Source organism: Canis lupus, chromosome 16, assembly GCF_011100685.1.
Source record: "Canis lupus familiaris isolate Mischka breed German Shepherd chromosome 16, alternate assembly UU_Cfam_GSD_1.0, whole genome shotgun sequence".
NCBI classification, from domain to species: domain Eukaryota; kingdom Metazoa; phylum Chordata; class Mammalia; order Carnivora; family Canidae; genus Canis; species Canis lupus.
The window spans coordinates 9790467-9811024 of NC_049237.1; the positions used below are offsets into that span (position 1 = coordinate 9790467).

The following is a 20558-nucleotide window of genomic DNA, read 5'->3' on the forward strand; positions in this document are numbered from 1 at the left end:
TCTGTTTGCTCCTAGGATATTAGCTTGGGTTTGGGGTGGGGTGAGCTGCTTCAAACAGACAGTAAGGCCTTGGCGTCACTCGTGTGAGCTGATAATCCGTCCGCCGTCTCTTGGACGTGGTTCTCAAACTTGAGCGCGTATCATCAGAATTACAAGGCATAACTCGATAACAAGAAGACTGCTGGATTCCACCCAGAGACTGCTGCTGCGTATGGGACCACCAGTGTAGTTCTAATAAGTACTCAGCCAATCTGATGCAATTGGCCTGTGGACTGCTTTCTGAGAGGCTAAGGCCATCCACAGGGAGAGTATCAACCAGGAGATAAGCTTTACTTTCATTTAATTCTTCCTCTTCCTCCTTCCCTGCTCTCTCCTTCCTGTCCATAGGTGGAGACAGGAAATACGGTGTTTGTATTTTTTGAAACTGCAGCAGATGCTTAACCTCTGTCCTCCTCCCCTTCCTATTTTTGCCCTTCATTTAGGAACCTCCTGTCATGACCCATTCAACCCATTGCCTTCAAAGTACTTGTCTGCAAATTGTAAATACAGTTCGGCAGTTAGAACACCAAAGAAAGGACTAACAAACTAGCTGCAATTTATATTTGATGGAATGGAATGGAGAATTATTTCATTCCAGTTCAGTGTTCAGTCAGCGTTTGTTGCACACTTACTCTGTGCCTGGCCTTGTTCCGGCTCCATTTATTTGTAGCTATAAGGAAACTAGATGGGGTTCCAGTGCTGTGTTGGAGCTGCCTGTACTGGCTTCTGAAAATGAATTGTAAAATTTTCGGGAAATTTTGCAAGCTGGTTGATGTCATGTCATACCTTGGAATTCCCGCGGTGGTAGTATTTGTACCGGAGACATGGGCACAGGGTAGCAGGAGGGCTCTTCCGGGGAGAGCCTGTTGTTCAAGTCTTTGGCAGCACGCCACCACAAGATGCTTGCTTTCCAAAGCCTGACTTTCAAGTTGGGGATTTACCAATAGGCAAATGGTGAGGATAATTTCAGATTATATAAGTGCTTTGGAGGTAATACAATAGTGAATCAAAGTGGTGACAGGTCTTTTTAGCCAAACCTCTCTGGGAAGGGGATATTGGAGTTGAGACCTGAAACATGAGGAGCTGACAACAAACAAGGAGAAGTAGCATTTCAAGTAAGATGCCTGCTGGTACAGGGGCCTGAGGTGCCACCGAGGGTGGGGTGTTCCAGGAAGAGACAGTAGCTGTGATGAGTGGAACGGACAGATGTGCAGGGAGAGCCAGTGCCTTACAGGCATTGTGAGGACTCGGGAGTTTTTCCTGAGGAGCAGTGGGAGATAATTTCAGACTTTTAAGCAGGTAAGTAACATAATCCATTTCACATTTTGAAAAGAGCACTCTGGTTGCTATATAGTGAACCGTGGAGGTGGGTGGGACCAGGGTAAAAGAAGTTTATGGTAAGACTTTAATCTCACATTGCCATATCCTACTCCTGTGAGAAGAGATTTTTAGAATTCTGGAAAATCATTTTTAGAAAGATAAACTACACAAAATTTAAATTTCTGCATAGAAAAAAAAACAAAACAAAACAAAAAATCAACTGTAAGTAAGGATGAAAGCCAAACGCTTATCTTTCAGGGGTCGCAAATAAGCCCGAATTGCACTGTCCCAGTGACGCAGTGATTTTGTTGTCTTTTCAAATACCTGGCCTGCTACGTGCAAACCCAGTGAATCAATGCATGAGATTGTACGCAGCACTTGTCAAGTTAATGAGAATGAAAACATCCATTTCGTGTTTTCATAAATTATTTCTAATAAGCAATATTTTTTTAAAAGATTTTATTTATTTGAATGAGAGAGAGAGAGAGAGGGAGATAGAGGGGCCAAGGGAGAAGCAGGCTCCCCGCTGACCAGGGAGCCGATGGGGGGACTTGATCCCAGGACCCCAGGATCATGACCTGAGCCAACTAAGGCAGACGCTTAACTGACTGAGCCACCCAGGCGCCCCACTAATAAGCAGCATACTTATTGAGAAATCATACATGTATTTTGTCAAAGATAAAGCCAGTCAGGAGCTAAAAAGTGATGAGGACATATTTTGGTCAGTAATAACTTGCAATAGGGACAAAGAGCCCGGGGCGAACTGAATTCGACGTTGGTTTGCACAGGGGTGACTGGCATTTTACATGGAGAATTTGGGGGTGGGACGGTAGAGTAAGGGAACTGAAAAATTGCAGAATGTGGAAAGGAGGAGTTCGGCTCCTGGGAAACTCAAGACAAAGGTCCTATCTCCAGGTGTTGATGGGAACAAACTATAAATTTGGGGTGGGGGCAGACTTGAGTTGCACATGCTGGCACATGTAGGGGGGCTGAGGGTCATCCTGGGGATCTGGCCTTCAGCTGTTGGTAACTGGGCAAGTGTTTGTTCTGGTCTTTCATAGACCACAGTTGCAGCCTGGGTGAGAAGAGGTTAGAGCAGTCTGGCTGCGATTGGTCAAGGGGAGGGCCTTTGTCAGTGTTTTGTGGGTCATAAATTGGCTTGTGTTTATTGTATCTTCAGTGATTTGACTTCCATGTGATTTTTGTTTTCTTCTACACTAAAAACACAAAAACTACAAATTTGAATTAAAATTCCACTACCTAGGGCAGCCCGGTGGCGCAGTGGTTTAGCGCTTGCCTGCAGCCCAGGGTGTGATCCTGGGGACCTGGGATTGAGTCCCACATTGGGCTCCCTGCGTGGAGCCTGCTTCTCCCTCTGCCTGTGTCTCTGCCTCTCTCTCTCTCTCTCTCTCACTGTGTCTCTCATAAATAAATAAATAATAAATAAAAATCTTTAAAAAAATAAAATTCTACTACCTAATATTTCACCTGACATAACAAATATTTTATTTTTAATTTTTTAAAAGATTTATTTAAGAGAGCACAAGCTGGGAGAGGGGCAGAGAGAGAGAAGTGTACTCCCCACTGAGTGTGGAGCCTGATGCAGGGTTTGATCTCACGACCCTGAGATCATGATCTGAACCAAAATCAAGAGTTAGACGCTTAACCAATTGAGCCACCCGGGCACCCCAAAAATACAAATATTTTAATGAAGCTCTTTCACAATCTACAACTATACGTATGTATGTACATGTATATACAATTTACCCAAATATGACCACAATTCATATACTTTCTAAAATTGAGATATAGGGATCACTGGGTGGCGCAGTGGTTTAGCGCCTGCCTTTGGCCCAGGGCGTGATCCTGGAGATCCGGGATCGAATCCCATGTCAGGCTCCCGGGGCATGGAGCCTGCTTCTCCCTCTGCCTGTGTCTCTGCCTCTCTCTCTCTCACTGTGTGCCTATCATAAATAAATAAAAAATTTAAAAATAAATAAATAAATAAATAAATAAATAAATAAATAAATAAATAAAATTGAGATATAGTTGACACATAGATGCTAGTTTCAGGTGTACAACATAATGACTGGATATATGTGTATATTATGAAATGATCACCAGTCAGTGTAGTTAATATCCATCACAAATTTTTCTTGTGATGAGAATTAAGATTTATTCTCTCAGCTACTTTCTAATATACAATACAGTGTTACTAATTATAGTCACCATGCTGTACATTATATCCCTAGGAATAATTTTTTAAGTGGAAAAAAAAATTTATAACTGGAAGTTTGTACCTTTTGACACCCTTCACCCATTTTGCCACCACACACCTCTTCACTAAACCCCCTGCTTCTGGCAACCACCAATCTGTTCTCCATATCTGTGAGGTTTTTTTTTTTTTTTCCAGATTCTACACAGAAGTGACATCATACGGTGTTTGTTTTTTTCTGTCGGCTTATTTAACATAATGCCCTCAGGGTCATCCATGCTGCCACAAGTGCCAGGATTTCTTCTTTTGGTTTTTTTTTTTTTTTTTTTTTTTAGATTCTATTTATTTACTCATGAGAGACACACACACACACAGAGGCAGAGACATAGGTAGGAGAAGCAGGCTCCCTCTGGGGAGCCTGATGTGGGATTCAATCCCTTGATCCGGGATCATGTGCTGAGCCAAAGGCAGATGCTCAACTGCTGAGCCACCCAGGTGTCCCAAGGATTACTTCTTTTTTTATGGCTAAATAATAATCTACTATATGTACCATATTCTCTATCCATTGTCTATCAATTGACACATGTTACTTCCAGGTCCTGGCTATTGTAAACAATACTGCAGTGTATGTGGGATTGCACGTTTTTTCTTCACATTTGTGTTTTCAGTTCTTTCAGATAAATTCCCAGAAGTATAATTGCTGGATCACAGCATACTTATATTTTTCATGTTTTGAGGAACTTCCATACTGTTTTTTTTTTTTTATAGTGGCTGTCCCAATTTATATTCCCACCAAAGTAAGCAAGTGTTCTGTTTTTTCCACATCTTTACCAACCCCTCATACCTTGTCTTTTTGATAATAGCCATCCCGACAGGGGTGAGGTGATAGATGATAGCTCATTGAAATTTTGATTTGCATTTTCCTGACGATGAGTGATATTTAGCACCATTTTGTGTACCTATTGGCCAACTGTATGTTGTCTTTGGAAAATACCTGTTCAGATCATCTTCCCAGTTTTTAATGAGATTGTTGAGGGTTTTTGTTGTTGTTGTTGTTGTTGTTGTTGTTAGTGAGTTGTGTGAATTCTCCATATATTTTGAATATTAACCCTTTATCAGATATATGATTTGAAAATATTTTCTCCCATTCTGTCGGTTATCTTTTCATTTTGTTGATGGTTTTCCTTTTCTATGTAGAATCTTTTTAGTTTGTATACCCACTTGTTTATCTTTGCTCTTGTTTCCTTTACTCCTGTATCAAATCCAAAGAAATCATTGCTCAGTCTGCTTCTGGTTTCTTCTAGGAATTTTATGATTAGAGGTCTTAATGTTGAAGTCTTTTATCAATTTTGAGTTGATTTTTGTGTATGATTTAAGGTAGCAGTGCAGTTTCATCCTTTTGCATGTAGCTATCCAATTTCCCCAACGCCATTTAATGAAGAGATTCTCCTTTCTCCATCGTATATCCTTGGCTCCTTTGCTGTAAATTAATTGACCACATATACATGGGTTTGTTTTGAGTTCTTGGTTCATTTCTATTGATCTATGTTTTTGTTTTCATGCCAGTACCATACTGCCTTGATTGCTATAGCTTTGTAATATAGTTTGAAATCAGCAATTCTGATAATGCTTCCAGCTTTGCTTTTCTCTCTCGCGATTGGTTTGGCTATTTGGGAGTCTTTTATGGTTCCATACAAGTTTTAGGATTGTTTGTTCTATTTCTGTGAAAAAAGTTCCATTTGAAAAATTTTTTAAAGATTTTATTTATTTGACAGAGGGAGAGCATAAGCAAGTAGGGAGTGGCAGGCAGAGGGAGAGGGAGAAGCAGGCTCCCTGCTCAGCAATGTGGGGCTCGTCCCAGGACCCTGGGATCGTGACCTGAGCCGAATGAAGGCAGACACTTAACCAACTTAGGCACCCCAGCACCCCCATTTGAATTTTTTTTTTTTAATTTATTTTTGTTTATTTATGATAGTCATACAGAGAGAGAGAGAGGCAGAGACACAGGCAGAGGGAGAAGCAGGCTCCATGCACCGGGAGCCCGACGTGGGATTCGATCCCGGGTCTCCAGGATCGCGCCCTGGGCCAAAGGCAGGCGCCAAACCGCTGCGCCACCCAGGGATCCCCCCATTTGAATTTTTATAGGGATTACACTGAATCTGTAGATTACTTTGGGTAGTATGGACATTTAAAAATATTAATTTTTCCATGAGCTTAGAATATCTATCCATTTATTTATAATTTCTATTTCTTTCATCAATGTCTCATAGTTTATATTTTATAGATGTTTCACCTCCTTGGTTAAATTTATTCCTAGTATTTTTTGATGCAATTATTAATGGGATTATTCTCCTAATTTTTCTTAAAGTTTGTTAGTAGTATATAGAAGCATAACATATTTTTTTTCACAACATATTTTGTATATTGATTTTATATCCTGCAACTTCACTGAATTCATTTATTCTAACAATTTTGGGTGGCATCTTTAGCGTTTTCTGTATAACATATTGTGTTTCTTTTTTTAAAAAATATTTTTATTTATTTATTCATGAGAGGCACACACAGAGGGAGAGAGAGAGAGGCAGAGACAGAGGCAGAGGTAGAAGCAGGCTCCATGCAGGGAGCCCAATGTGAGAGTCAATCCCAGGTCTCCAAGATCACACCCTGGGCTGAAAGTGGCGCTAAACCACTGAGCCACTGGGGCTGTCCACATATCATGTTTCTTTCTTTCTTTTTTTTTTTTTTTTTGAAGATCAAATTGGCTTTATTGAACAAGTCATGAATTGGGCAGTATCCCATTTAGCAAATAGAAAGGAGCTCCTTTGAGCTGTAGAAAAGAAAGTGTTTTATTTATTTTATTTTTGTATATTTTTTATTTATTATTTAAAAAAATTTTTTTTTACAACACATGTCGTGTTTCTTAAAATAGTGACAGTTTTGCATCTTCCTTTCGTAGTTTAATGCCTGTTATTTCTTTTTCTTGCTTCATTGGCCTGCCTAGGATTTCTAATACTGTGTTGAATAAAAGTGCAGAGAGTTGGTATCCTTGTTGTATTCCTGATCTAAAAAGCTTTTCCCCATTGAGTATAATGTTAATTGTAGGCTTGTCACAAACGGGCTTTAGTATGTTGAAGTATGTTTCCTCTATACCCACTTTGTTGAGAGTTAATCATAAATGTTGAATTTTGTCAAATGCTTTTTCTATATCTTTTGAGATAATCAGGATTTTTAAGATCTTATTTATGTATTTATTAGAGAGGCAGAGGGGCAGGCAGAGGGAGAGAGAGAAGCAGGTTCTGTGCAGAGAGCCTGTTATGGGGCTTGATCCCAGGCCCCCACTGAGCCAACCAGGCACCCCTGATAATCAGGATTTTTATTGTTCATTATTTAAAATGTAGTATATTGCATTATAGTATAGTATATTTGTAGTTTTTGTGGATGTTAAATCATCTCTGCATCCCTAGAATAAATCCCACTTGATTGTAATGTAGGATCTTTTTAACGTATTATTAAATTTGGCTTGTTAATATTTTGTTGAGGATTTTTGCATCTATGTCCAACAGAAGTATTGGCCTATTATTTTCTTTTCTTGTGACATCCTTTCTGGTTTTTGTGTCATGGAAATGCTGGCCTTGTAAAATGAATTTGGAAGTGTTCCCTCTTCTGTGTTTTGGAGAAATTTAAGCAGGATTGATAGTAATTCTTTAAATGTTTGGTGGAATTCACCAGTGAAACTATTTGGTCCTGGGCTTTGGTTTGTTGGGCAGTTTTTGTTTTTGTTTTTGTTTTTGTTTTTAAATATTTTATTTATTTATGACAGATACAGAGAGAGAGAGAGGCAGAGACACAGGCAGAGGGAGAAGCAGGCTCCATGCACCGGGAGCCCGATGTGGGATTCGATCCCGGGTCTCCAGGATCACGCCCTGGGCCAAAGGCAGGCGCCAAACCGCTGTGCCACCCAGGGATCCCTGTTGGGCAGTTTTTGATTACTGATTCAGTCTCCTAACTAGTAATTGGTCTGTTCAGATTTTCTGTTTCTTAATGATTCAGTCTTGGTAGATTGTATGTTTCCAGGAATGTATCCATTTCTTCTAGGTTGTCCAAGTTGTTGGCATGTAATTGGTTCATAGTAGTCTCTTATGATCCTTTGTGTATCAGTTGTAACATTTCCTCTTTCATTTCTGACTTGAGTCCTCTCTCTTCTTTTCTTGGTGAGCTTAGCTAAAGGTTTGTCAGTGTTTGTTTTAAATAGCTCTTAGTTTCATTGATCTTTTCTCTTGTCTTTTTAGCCTCTATTTCATTTATTTCCACTTTGATCTTTGTTATTTCCTTCATTCTACTAACTTGAGCCTTGGTTTGTTTTTTTGTTCCCTGAGGTATAAAGTTAAATTTTTTAGTTGAGACCTTTCTTGTTTCTTGATGTAGGCATTTATCATTATTAACTCTTCTCTTAGAACTGCTCTTACTGTATCCATAAGTTGGTATGTTGTATTTCCATTTTCATTTGTCTCAAGGTATTTTTTGATTTCTCCTTTGATCTCTTCTTTGACCTGTTGGCTGTTCAGTAGTGTGTTGTTTAATCTCAACATGTTTGTGAATTTTCCAGTTTCCTTCTTGTTATTAATTTCTAGTTTCATCTTATTTGGGTTGGAAAAGTTTGCTTGATAGGATTTCAATCGTCTTAAATTTATTAAGACTTTTTTGTGGCCTAACGTATTATCTATCTGGGTGAATATTCCATGTATGCTTGAGAAAAATATGTATTCTGTTGCCTTTGGGTGAAGTCTTCTGTATATATATTAAGTTCATCTGGTCTAACATGTCGTTTAAGGCCAATATTTCCTTATTGATTTTCTGTCTGGACAATCTATCCATCATTGAAAGTGTGGTATTAGAGTCTCCTACTATATTGTATTGCTGTCTGGTTCTTCCTTTGCTCTGTTAATACTTGCTTTGTATATCTAGGTGCTCCTATGTTGAATGGGTAAATATTTATATACATTATATCCTTTTCTTGTTTTGTTCTCTCTATCATTAGGTAATTATGTCTCTTAGTCGCTTATCATGGTCTTTGTCTTAAAGTCTATTTTGCCTGATAAAATATAGGTACCACAGCTTTGTTTCTGTGTTCATGAAATATCTTTTTTCATCCTTTCATTTTGAGTCTATGTGTGTCTTTACATCTGAAGTGAGTTTCTTGGAGACAACATACAGATGGGTCCCCTTTTCTTATCCATGCATTTGAAGTAATTGTTGATGTGGATGCACTTACTACCATTTTGTTCACTGTTTTCTGGTTTTGTTCCTTCTTACTCTTCTCTTGCTTTCTTTTTGTGATTTGATCATTTTCTGTACTGGTAGGCTTGGATTCTTTATCTTTCGTGTATCTACCCTAGGTTATTGCTGTATGGCTTTATAAGGCTTATATAAGACTTCTTACAGATATAGAGTTAGTAGAAGGAAGGAAATAGTAAAGATCCAAGTGGAAATAGATGAAATAGATTAAAAAGACAAGAGAAAAGATCAATGAAACTAAGAGTTCAAGTTGATAACAATTTAAGTTTGAATTCATTCATAGTCTATACGTTTTTTACTCTCCTCCACATTCTGTTTTTGATGTCACAGTGAACATCTTTTTATCTTGAGTGTCCATTAACAAAGTGTAGCTACTTTTACTACTTTTGGAGTGGGGCGGAGGGAAAGAGTGAAGCTGGTGTCTGCTGGTCTCCAGCTCTGGAAAGCACTGTAGTCAGCCCCCAAATGTTTGTTGAAGTAGAAGCCTGCCCCTCAGGCCACAGCTGGAAGAGAAATGAATTAGGTGTCTTTCACAGAAAGACTGGAGTTGTGGTAGTCTGCTGTGTTGCACTGTGCCCTGGGTGGGCACAGAGGGCAGATCGCCAGTTTAGAACTGTTGCTGTTGGTTGCAGTCCTATGGCACCCATAAATATAAGACAACCAGGACCAGGTGATCCAGGGGTGCCCCCTGGCTGGCAGCCACCAAAACTGGGGCAGACATATGTGTTTAAGTTCCTTTCTAGGAGAGAGTGGTGACCTGTAGTGAGCCAGAGGGAGATGAAGATTAACAACCACCCCTGAAGTGTCTGGAGAAGATTATAATTGGTCCCTACCTGTGTATTTAGTTAGAAGCCTGCTTTCAGGCTGCAGCTATGAAAATAAGCTAATAGCCCACTAATAGCCCTCTTTTCCAGAGAGATGGCGTTTGGGGCTGCTGGCTCTTCATTGCCATGTCCTGCGTAGCTGGTTAGGAATTTTGTTTCACGACAAATACCATTTGCTTCAACGTGGATGGAACTGGAGGGTATTATGCTGAGTGAAATAAGTCAATCGGAGAAGGACAAACATTATATGTTCTCATTCATTTGGGGAATATAAAAAATAGTGAAAGGGAATAAGGGGAGAAAGGAGAAAAAAATGAGTGGGGAATATCAGAAAGGGAGACAGAACATGGAGACTCCTAACTCTGGGAAACGAAATAAGGGTGGAAAGGGAGGTGGGCAGGGGGTGGGGGTGACTGGGTGACAGGCACTGAGGGGGGGCACTTGATGAGATGAGCACTGGGTGTTATTCTATATGTTGGCAAATTGAACACCAATACAAAATAAATTTTAAAAAAGAAGAATTCTGTTTCATCTGCTCTGCTAGCCATCAGAGCCAGGAGGTAACCTCAGGCAGTAGCCACAAAAACTAGGGCACCAGACATGCACACAGGTTCCTTCCTTGGAGATACCAGATATCTGGAGCAAGGCTGAGGGAGCATGTAAAGTTGACACCTGCTGGCCTCCATCTACGGAGAATATTTCAGTAGATTCCTACTTACGTGTTCAAGTAGGTGCTTGCCTATCAGGGTGATGCTTCAAGATACAGCCTCTTTCACAGAAGGAGTGGATGTGTTTCACTAGGCCTCCTCTGCACGAGGCCTGGGGTGGGGGGAGGGGTGAAGGTATAGGGGGCATGGGGTGGGGGGCAGTGGATGGCCAGGTGAGTTCATGTGAGCCGTTTAAGAACTCAGTTTTCTGTGGCTGTGTGGGTCTCATGGATACAGACCCATTGGCTTTCAAACTAGTTGTGGGGGCTCATCTCTCAGGTGCGTGTCTTAGACGTTGGTGTGTTAGATGTGGGATTTAAACCTGTAGCTCCTCGGGGGGAAGCTTGGCGTTCTAAATTTCCTCCTGATTGTGTTGGCTGCGCCAGGAGTAGGGTTCATGGTAAGATTGTGTCTCAGCCTCTCCTACTGTTGTGACGTTGGTTTTTTTCTTTTTTGCCCTTTGTGTAAGGATTGCTCAGCTAGTTTTTTGGATTTCTTTCAAAGGGAATTGTTTCATACATAGCTGTAGATTCAGTCTATCCATGAAAGTTTAGGATCCTTCTATGTTGCCATCTTGAAAAGGAACTTTCATATACTTTTTATAGCCTGCTTTTTGCATGCAACAGTATGTTGCAGACATTTTTCATATCAATAAAAGTCAGGTTTTCTATTCATGCTAAAAAAAATATCCTCATGTATACTTCCAAAGTAACTTTTCAATTACTTTTTCAGTTCTATATTGTTAAAAATGTCTGGACTATGTGATTTTTTAAAAAATTTTTTATTTATTTATGATAGGCACACGGGAGAGAGAGAGAGAGAGAGAGAGAAGCAGAGACACAGGCAGAGGGAGAAGCAGGCTCCATGCACCGGGAGCCCGACGTGGGATTCGATCCCGGGTCTCCAGGATCGCGCCCTGGGCCAAAGGCAGGCGCTAAACCACTGCGCCACCCAGGGATCCCGATTTTTTTTTAAATCATAAATACCTGTAATGAGCATCCTTGCAGTTATATTTTTATCCAACTATTATCCTTTCAGGGTCCTTCCCATTTTTTCAATGTAGTCTTTACAACATTGATTTGTGAAAAGCCTTCATACGTATAAAGGATTTCAACCATTTTTCTGACATAATGAAAACATTCCCCCTAATTTTCCATTTGTCTTTCATTCTTGTTTCTGTTCTCCTTGTTCAGTACAGAAACAGTTCATAGACACTCATGTTTATCCACGTTTTCTTTACAACTTCTGCGGTCTGGGATCAGGATTATGAAAATACAGGTCTCTCTTCCAGTCCTTTGTGGCCTTCTCTTTTTTTGGGGGGGGAGATGGGGGAAGAGGACATATAAGCATTTTTTGAAGTATAAAATACAAAAGCATACAAATCCTGGGCAGCCTGGGGTGGCTCAGTGGTTTAGCACCGCCTTCAGCCCAGGGCGTGGTCCTGGAGACCCGGGATCGAGTCCCACATCGGGCTCCCTGCAGGGAGCCTGCTTCTCCCTCTGCCTGTGTCTCTGCCTCTCTCTGTGTGTCTCTCATTAATAAATAAATAAATTCTTTAAAAAAAAAAAAAAACCAAAAGCATACAAATCCTAAGTGTACAATTTCATCAGCCTTCATGAAGTGAATGCATCCCAGATTCTGATCCAGAAACCCTTGACCCGTCCTCTTTCAGGCCATTGGGACACTGCAGTAGAAAGCCTAATTTGATGTCCTAATTGGTGGGCCAGTGGTCCCTACACACTTGATTTAATAACCCATTTTTTACTCCTGGGTTAGAAATGTCTGTTTGCTTACATTTCCACAATTACTTGGTCTGTTTCTAGCCTTGCTATTTTAATCCATTGATCTGTCTGGTTTCATCATTGTCCTATTCTTCTCCTTAGTTGAATGATATTTATAGTACATTTTTAACACTGGCTGCCTAAGCCCCACCTCATGATTCTTCTTTCTCAGATAAGCCTCAGAGCCTCCCTTGTCTGTCTGCCCAAATCCCATTAAGGTTTTAATAATTAATTCATTACATATATCTGTTAATTTGGGGAAAAGTGACTTTTTTTTTAATTAGTACTATCTCAAGAGCAGAATTTGTCTCCACTTGTTCAGTGTTCTGAGCTCCTTGCTGACATTGTGCTGTTTTCTTCCAAAAGACCCTGCATATCTTGTTAAGTTTATTTGTAGGCATTTTAAGGCTTTTCACTGTTGTTGTGAATAGATTCTTTTCTTTCATTATAAATTCTAGTCTCACGGTCTGAGCAAGTTGTATTTGGAAAGGCTAGTGGTCGCTTCTCAGCCTTTTGGCTAAGATCAAGTGTGGAAAGGCTAGTGAGTGGCTGTTCATTTGCCGAACCCATTCCTCTTTCTCGATTGTTTTTTCATCTGAGCCTTTGGAGTTTTTCAGGTTATCATCACACCTGTCTTGTGATTTCAATCCATCCCTCCAGGTGGAATGCTTCCAGTCAATATTTTAATGTGCTTAAGATTCCATAGCTTACAAATGGTAAATGTAGCCCCATTGACTTTCCTTCCTCCTCTACTTAAACCGGATGCCTTCCCCTCACTATTCTCCTTTCCTTCCCCCTCCTCACCCTCCCACCTCCTGACCCCCCCAACCCTGGCTGCAGCCATCCCTCCTCCATCAAGATGATTCTTGATAGCATCTCTGATGATCCCCATGCTTCTAAATCTAAACCTTGTTTTAATCTCCCATGTCACTTGACCTCCCCCTTACTGTAAGGACTGATGGTCTCTCAGGTCTGTCCTTCTGTCACCTTCCTGGGGCATTCATCACCTGGCATACTTGTGGGTTTCCTCCTGTATCTCTGGCTGTTCCTTGTCCATATCCTTGGGGTTTATCCCCCTCTCCTTTTTTTTTCTCTTGTTGGGGATTCTTAGTGCTCAATTTTAGACCCTCTTTATATATTAGTTTCCATGTAGGTGCTTTCACCCATTTTTATGATTTTAATTTACCAATCATATGCTCACAATTCCCACCTTTGTAGAAAGGACTAGGGCTTTCTTCTGAGCTCCAGATTCATGTATCTAATTGCCTCCTTGGCATTTCCATTCAAATGTCTCAAAATCATCATAAATTCAGCATGTTTAATATCGTACTCAGGATATCTTTCCCCAAACCCATTCCTCTTCCACAGTCCCCATCAGTGAGTGGCATCCCTATCCACCCTGGGGTTGTCTTTCTCCACTCTCTTCTCCCTCCTCATCCTGTTTAACCCCCAACTATGCATGTTTAACCCCTTGGTAAGTCCTGCATCATTCTCCTCTCCTCCTTTCTCACCACTGGCACCACTCTGGTTCAAATTACCCTCGCTTCTCACTGGGCTGCCGAAAGAACATCCCCACAACTTTCCTTCTGCAAGCTCTTATTCTCCTGTGACTTTTCCTCCCCTAGCCATGTAGATCTATATTGTTCTCATGCTTATAATCCTTATTGTCTTGCCCTTCCCTTTGTAGGTGAAGACTCAAATCCCCAACTTGGTTTACAGGGCTCCACCAATGAGGCTCCCACCTTGTGTTCTTACCCGTTTACCCAGCTATCAACAGCCTGGTTCTTGCGGTTGAATAGCCCAGCTACTTCCTTCTGGGATTCTCTCACTTGCTCTCCTCTCGGAAATCCTTTATCCTTCCACCCTATCTCCATCTCCAGTTAGCTATGATTAGTTTTCGGCTCAGGGAAGTCCTGCTAATGCCTTAAACTAAGTCTGGTCTCCTTGCTGTGAGCTCTTGTGTCACCTTGAAATTTTCCTTCATATTGAGTATCAGATTGTAATGGTTGATTTGTTTACTGAGCTATTCAAAATCTATCTTTTCAGTACTTGAAGCCCTGTGAGGGCAAGGATATATGGGCATGTTTTTATAATTTTTGTATTTCTCTTTCTCTGGTGCCTGGCAATGTAATGGGCATCAAAACATTTTGTGAATACTTTTTTTTTTTCTACATAGAAAATGAATTTATTTTTTGTTTAATTAACTCTACCCCCAATTTGAGTTTTGAATTCATGACACCGTTATCAAGAGTTACACACTCCTCTGAGCCAGCTAGGCGTCCCGGAATTTATTTTTTGTATTGGTTTCGCATCCAACTATTTTACCAAAATAGCTTGAGTCAGTTTGAGTCCTTGGAAAAGCAGATGCTAACAATTGTACATGCAACAGATTAGTTGGGAAACACCTGGCAGGATAAATGAGCCAGGGAGTAGGAGTGAGAGGTGAAAACCTTCAAGCTACGGTACAAGTGACAGCACTGAGGGCCCATTTAGCCAGAGTGTTTTACTTTGTTAGTGAACCACTAGGTTTTATCTACCATATTTTATTTATAATTTTTGAATCAACACTCACACGTGAGGGATACCCGGGTGGCTCAGGTCGTGATCCCAGGTCCTGGGATTGAGTCCTATATCTGGCTCCCCACAGGGAGCCTGCTTCTCCCCCTGCCTATGTCTTGGCCTTTCTCTGTGTGTCTCTCATGAATAAATAAATCTTAAAAAAAAAAAAACAAAAAGCCCCCATTCACACCTGAGAGGGCAGTTGGGCTGTGTCTCTGCCTCTTTCTCTCTCTCTGGGGGTTTCATGAATAAATAAATAAAATCTTAAAAAAAAAAAAAAAAAGAAATTGAAAGCTTTTCTTTCCCTGGATTCTTCGTTGAAGATTCAAAAGAACTTATCTATGAAAGTGAATCCTGGCACTTTTGAGGATTAGCTTTTTGGCCACCAGATTTTTCTGGTGTTTTGTTTCTCTTGGTTTTTTTATCTTCTCTTGAGTAAATGTCAGGAAACATTTTTTATTGAATATTTATTCAAGTTTATTAGCAAAGAACTCTGGGGAGTATTCTCTACAGTTCATCTCCTTTGTGTTAGTGGTTATTTCCTCTTTTACATTCTTAATTTCATACGTTTGCATATTTCCACTAGAATTCATAATTTATCAAGTCCATTTGTTTCTGACTTGAAATTCATTTAGGCTTGTTTTTATTAATGTTTTACACTCAGGTACTTCTTGAGTTAGAAATATAGTTCATGGTTTTTCATTAACAAGGCGCCTTATCATTTTTAGTTATTTTTTTAAAGATCTTATTTGAGAGAGCAAGTGCTAGTGGGGGGGAGGGGCAGAGGCAGAGGGAGAAGCAGGCTTCCCTGGGTGGGAGCCTGCTGTGGGGCTCCCATCCCAGGACCAAGATTATGACCTGAGCTGAAGGGAGATGCTTAACTGACTGGACTACCCAGGTGCCCCTAGATATTTTTCTAAATATCAAAATATGGTTATGCAATTCTAAATACAGTAATGTATAACTGAGAAAGTAAGAATCACCAGAACTAACTACTATATATGTCTTACTAGTTTGGGGTATATTCTTCTGGATGCTTTCCTATGTATACATTTGTCTCTCTGGGTGTCTATGTACTGGTACTATTTGCATATTATATAGATGCATGTGTATATGTAGGTACGCATACTTTCATGAATATGTGCATTATCTCTCTACATCTATTGGTATCCACATTAGAGTCACCTGTGGAGATAGAGGGGCCTCCCCCCAACCCTGCCACCCACATAGTTGCATCGTTAAGTCAGAATTGATGATTCATGCACACATCACCAGGGTACGAACAGGTTTTTTTTTTTGTTTGTTTTTTTTACTTGATTACATAGTTGAGGTCCCTCGGAGAGCAGGCTAGCCCTCTCAGGTAGATCCTAATTGACCTTGAGAGGGCAAGGCAAGGAGACTGGCTGGGGTTTTTATTGTGGCTAGGAGGAGGGTTCCCACACTAGGGCAGGTGCTGGTTGGTTTGGATCTTTTGTTGGCACGCAGGCGTTCTCACCAGTTTGTTCAGAAATTGGGGCAGGAGAGGAGGGAAGGGTGAGGCTTAAGGGCTGGCACAGTCATCAAATGGAGTCTGACTCCTCTTTACACTATAAATGTACATCTGTGTGAGTATATATGTAGCTAGGCCTGTAAATAAACACACCTTACAGAAACTATCCGTCTATCCACACCTATCTACATATAGACCTACATACTGCAACTGCCTTCACATTAATAATCTCTTGGTTAGTATCTGTAGATGAACTTCATTCTTTCAAGTAAATGCATGGATTTCCATTGCATGGATGTGCCATTAGATAACCATTATTTTGTTGATGAATGCATCATTTCTGTGTTCTTTTGGCTTTTACAAACAATAGGACACTGAACATCATGCACACCACACCTTTGCGTGTGTGCAACTACATTCACCATTCAATAGCAGAGTTCTTTCATGTTCTAGATGCTGTACAAATCAAGGTCCCACATTCTTTGAAGTTACATTCTAGTGGAGAATGGACAAAGGACAAGTGTTTTGCTAATATGTTAGTATAATGAATGCTATGGAAACATAGAAAACAGGGAAGGGAGATAGTGATGGGGGTAGTTTGCTAGCTAGGGTGGTTAGGGAGGGCTCCCCACTGCAATAGGGCAGAGAGTTGTGGGAATGACTGTGGGATATGTCTGAGTGGAAAGCATTATTTTGTAGAAAAATCTGTTGGATAATTTTTAAGTCAAAATACATATGTATCTTAAATTGTGATGGATCTTGTCAAATTGTCTTCTCTATTAAAAATATGCACTCCTTTATATAACATATTAACACTTTTTCTAAGATTTATTTTTAGAGAGAGAGGGAGTGAGTGAACACGAGGGGAAGGGCAGAGGGAGAGGAGAGGTAGAGGATCCCAAGCAGTCCCCTCATTCTAGGCAGAATGAGGAACCTGAGGCCTCATTCTAGGCAGAATGAGGAACCTGAGGCCGGGAGCGGAGTCCCACGTGGAGCTCGATCATTACCCTGAGATGACCTGAGCAGAAACTCAGGGTTGGGCACTTTAAGTGACAGCACCACCCAGGCTCTCACATTCTTACATAACCAACTGTGTTCTTTCCTTCCTCGTCAAAAAGGATGGTAAACTTTAAAAAAAGTCTTTTTCGATATGGTAGAAAATAAATTTTATCTTAATTTGTACTTTATTAAGAAATTGAATATCGGGATCCCTGGGTGGCGCAGCGGTTTAGCGCCTGCCTTTGGCCCAGGGCGCGATCCTGGAGACCCGGGATCGAATCCCACGTCGGGCTCCCAGTGCATGGAGCCTGCTTCTCCCTCTGCCTGTGTCTCTGCCTCTCTCTGTGTGTGACTATCATAAATAAATAAAAAAAAATTAAAAAAAAAGAAACTGAATATCTTTCATGTTTATTATACATTTATATATATTGGCAATTGCTTATTTATATGATTAGCAAATTTCCTACAGGCCATTAGCCATTATTATACTACGTATTTTTCCATTGTTTGTGGTTTGTCTTTTGATTTTACGATCAAATTTTTTGGCATAAAAATTTAAACATTTTTATGTAGTCAACTTACCAAGCATTTTTACTTTAGTGTTTTGTGTCATGCTTACTGGCCTTCATCATTCATGCATCCATTATTTCTAAAAATAAGACAATGCAAGTTCAAAGGCTTTCAGTGTTTCATCTGAAACTTCAAATTCTTTGATCTTTTCACCATTTATACTTAAGGCCTGAGGTAAGAATTCAGCTTTAAAAAGCAACAAAACAATGCCTTGTGGGTTGTTCAAAGGCCATTAATCATCCTTTTGTCTGGCTCCTCTTAATCTATTTACCATACTGCTGTTATAATAAACCCAATTTCTAAACTTGGATCTATTTAGGCACCAGTATCCTAATGCTAATGATTAGTTATTGCCACTCAGGCTAATAACTTCCCTCAGATTCTCTCACCTGTACATATTTTCAGAAATTCCCTGATTTTTTAAAAGATGTTCTTTCAAATTAACCTTAGAATCAATTCTCCCACCCCCAAAATTGACTCAAAAGTCCTACTGGGATTCTGACTGAGAATCCATTAGAATTACAGATTATTTTGAGAAGTATACTTTCACATTTTTTTTAAAAATTTTTTTTCACATTTTTCTAAGAACTGAATATACTTACTCAATTTTATGTATTAATTGTCTACATTTTATACATTTGTTTATACCTATTTTATTTTTGTCCCTATCAGTTATGTCCCACACATTTATTTTTCATGGAGATGTTGCTGTTGTTTCTGGTTTGATACCCTTTTAGAACACATTCTAGGATTTTAGGTTTTTTTTTAAGATTTGTTTTTAAGTACCCTCTATACCCAATGTGGGGCTCGAATTTATGACCCTAAGCTCAAAAGTCTCATGATCTATTGAATGAGGCAGTCAGGCACCCATAAGATTTTAAATCTTTTAAGGTTCATTTTATGCACCCAGAAAATGGTCTGTGTAAGTGAATAGTCATTCCATGCGCAGTAGAATGTGTATTCTGCTGCCGGTGGGAAAGTTGTTCTGTAAATGTCAATTAGATCCTGTTAGCTGATGGCATATAAATTCTTCTATATCCCCAATTTTCTGTCTAGTAATCAATTATTGAGAGGAGTACTGAAGTCTTCAACTATATGTAGATTCATCTAGATCTTTCAGTTTTTATTGAATGTGTTTTGAAGCTTTTGGTAAACCTTTATAATTTTGTCTTGGTGGCTAAACCTTTCATCACTGTGTAATGTCCCTCTTTGTCCCTGGTTTGGGCTGATTATTACAAGTAGAGATTAGGGATCCCTGGGTGGCTCAGCAGTGAAGCGTCTGCCTTCGGCTCAGGGCATGATCCTGGAGTCCCAGGATCGGGTCCCACATCGGGCTCCCTGCATGGAGCCTGCTTCTCCCTCTGCCTGTGTCTCTGCCTCTCTCTCTCTCTCTCATGAATAAATAAAATATATAAAAAAAATAAAGTCCAAATTTAAAAAAAAAGATTAATAACAGATGGATCTTTTTGATATAGTGAATCAGAGGGGCCTGGGAATCTGCATTGTAACAAAATTCTCAGATGATTTTTATAACCTGGCAATAGAGTTCTTGACGCAAACAATAGAAACTGACTTTGGTTAACTTAGGCAGAAAGGAACTACTTAGAAGAATATCCAGTAACATCTACTGCATTGCTTGAGTCCTGCTATGAACACACACCCCCGCTCCCTGACAAAAAAAAAAAAAATGGGGCAGCAGTCACGCTTTCTGATCCTACATAGTAGAGCAGTCATGTAACTTAAATTGAACCTATCATGTCTCACACTACCTAGGACTACCTAGGACTTTAAATCTGTTGCAAAGGGTATAAGGTAAGGATAGAATTCATGCCTGGTGGTGGTGGGAATTGTAGTTTGAAAGGAGAGAAATGTCAGGATTGACATCTAGACACATGCTTAACTATGGTATGCTTTGATCATGGTTCAACTGCCTGGTCTCTTTTTGGTTCTTACCTCTTTTCCCATATCTGAGCCTAGTTTCCCAAATTCTTGTTTGGGGAAAATTGTAACTTACTTGATTTTGGGAAATAAATTAGAAAGTAATACCTCACCCTTGCTAGGCCAACTACACTGTAGTTAGGAAGTTTATATCATGGGTTCTGTTTGCATAGCACTAGAGTGTGTGAGGGATCTACATGCAATTTTGGACAAGCAGTCAGGCCTTATTTTAGGCTCATTTGCAACAAAAGTTAGACTAGACCTGTTTATTTCTAGGTCTGACCAAATTGCAGTATTCTGACTGTAGAGAGCCTGGCTGTTCATGTAACCATTCTTGTGAGATTAGTTGACAACTACCAACTGCTTGGCTTTTTGCTAACTTGAGGCAGCCCTATGTTAACAGATGTAGGAGATGGGAGTGTCTGAACTAGCCAGTAAAAGAGCATGGTCTTGCCTAAAGGCTGTACATAAATTGGCAGAAATCTACTCAATGTGGAAAAATGGACACCAAACCAAATATTGATCATCATACATGAAGCATCATGAACATAGCTGTGTTATCTTTTCAGAGACCATTATATTTTATCTCCGAAAAAACCCATTTCTCTTAATTCATCCTGTCAGAACTAAAGGGAGACACGTCGATGTTCAGCTGAGGGAGTCATGCATAAAATGAGCATTAGAAGTTGAGCAAACTAAACTGGCATGAAAGTGTGGGAAAATCAGATCTATTATTTCTCCAGATACTGGTTTGCTTTGCAGATGAGGAGTGGGTACAGAGGCCTGACCTGGCCAGTACGTGTTAACGTCAGTCCTAACTCA

The 20558-nt window shown here is 40.0% G+C and overlaps 1 protein-coding gene across 2 annotated transcripts in view; it reads left to right on the forward strand.

The window, feature by feature from the left end:
- Positions 1-20558, forward strand: part of SVOPL (SVOP like) — a 77301-nt gene that overhangs the window by 55473 nt on the left and 1270 nt on the right. The gene's annotated exons all lie outside the window — the stretch shown is intronic.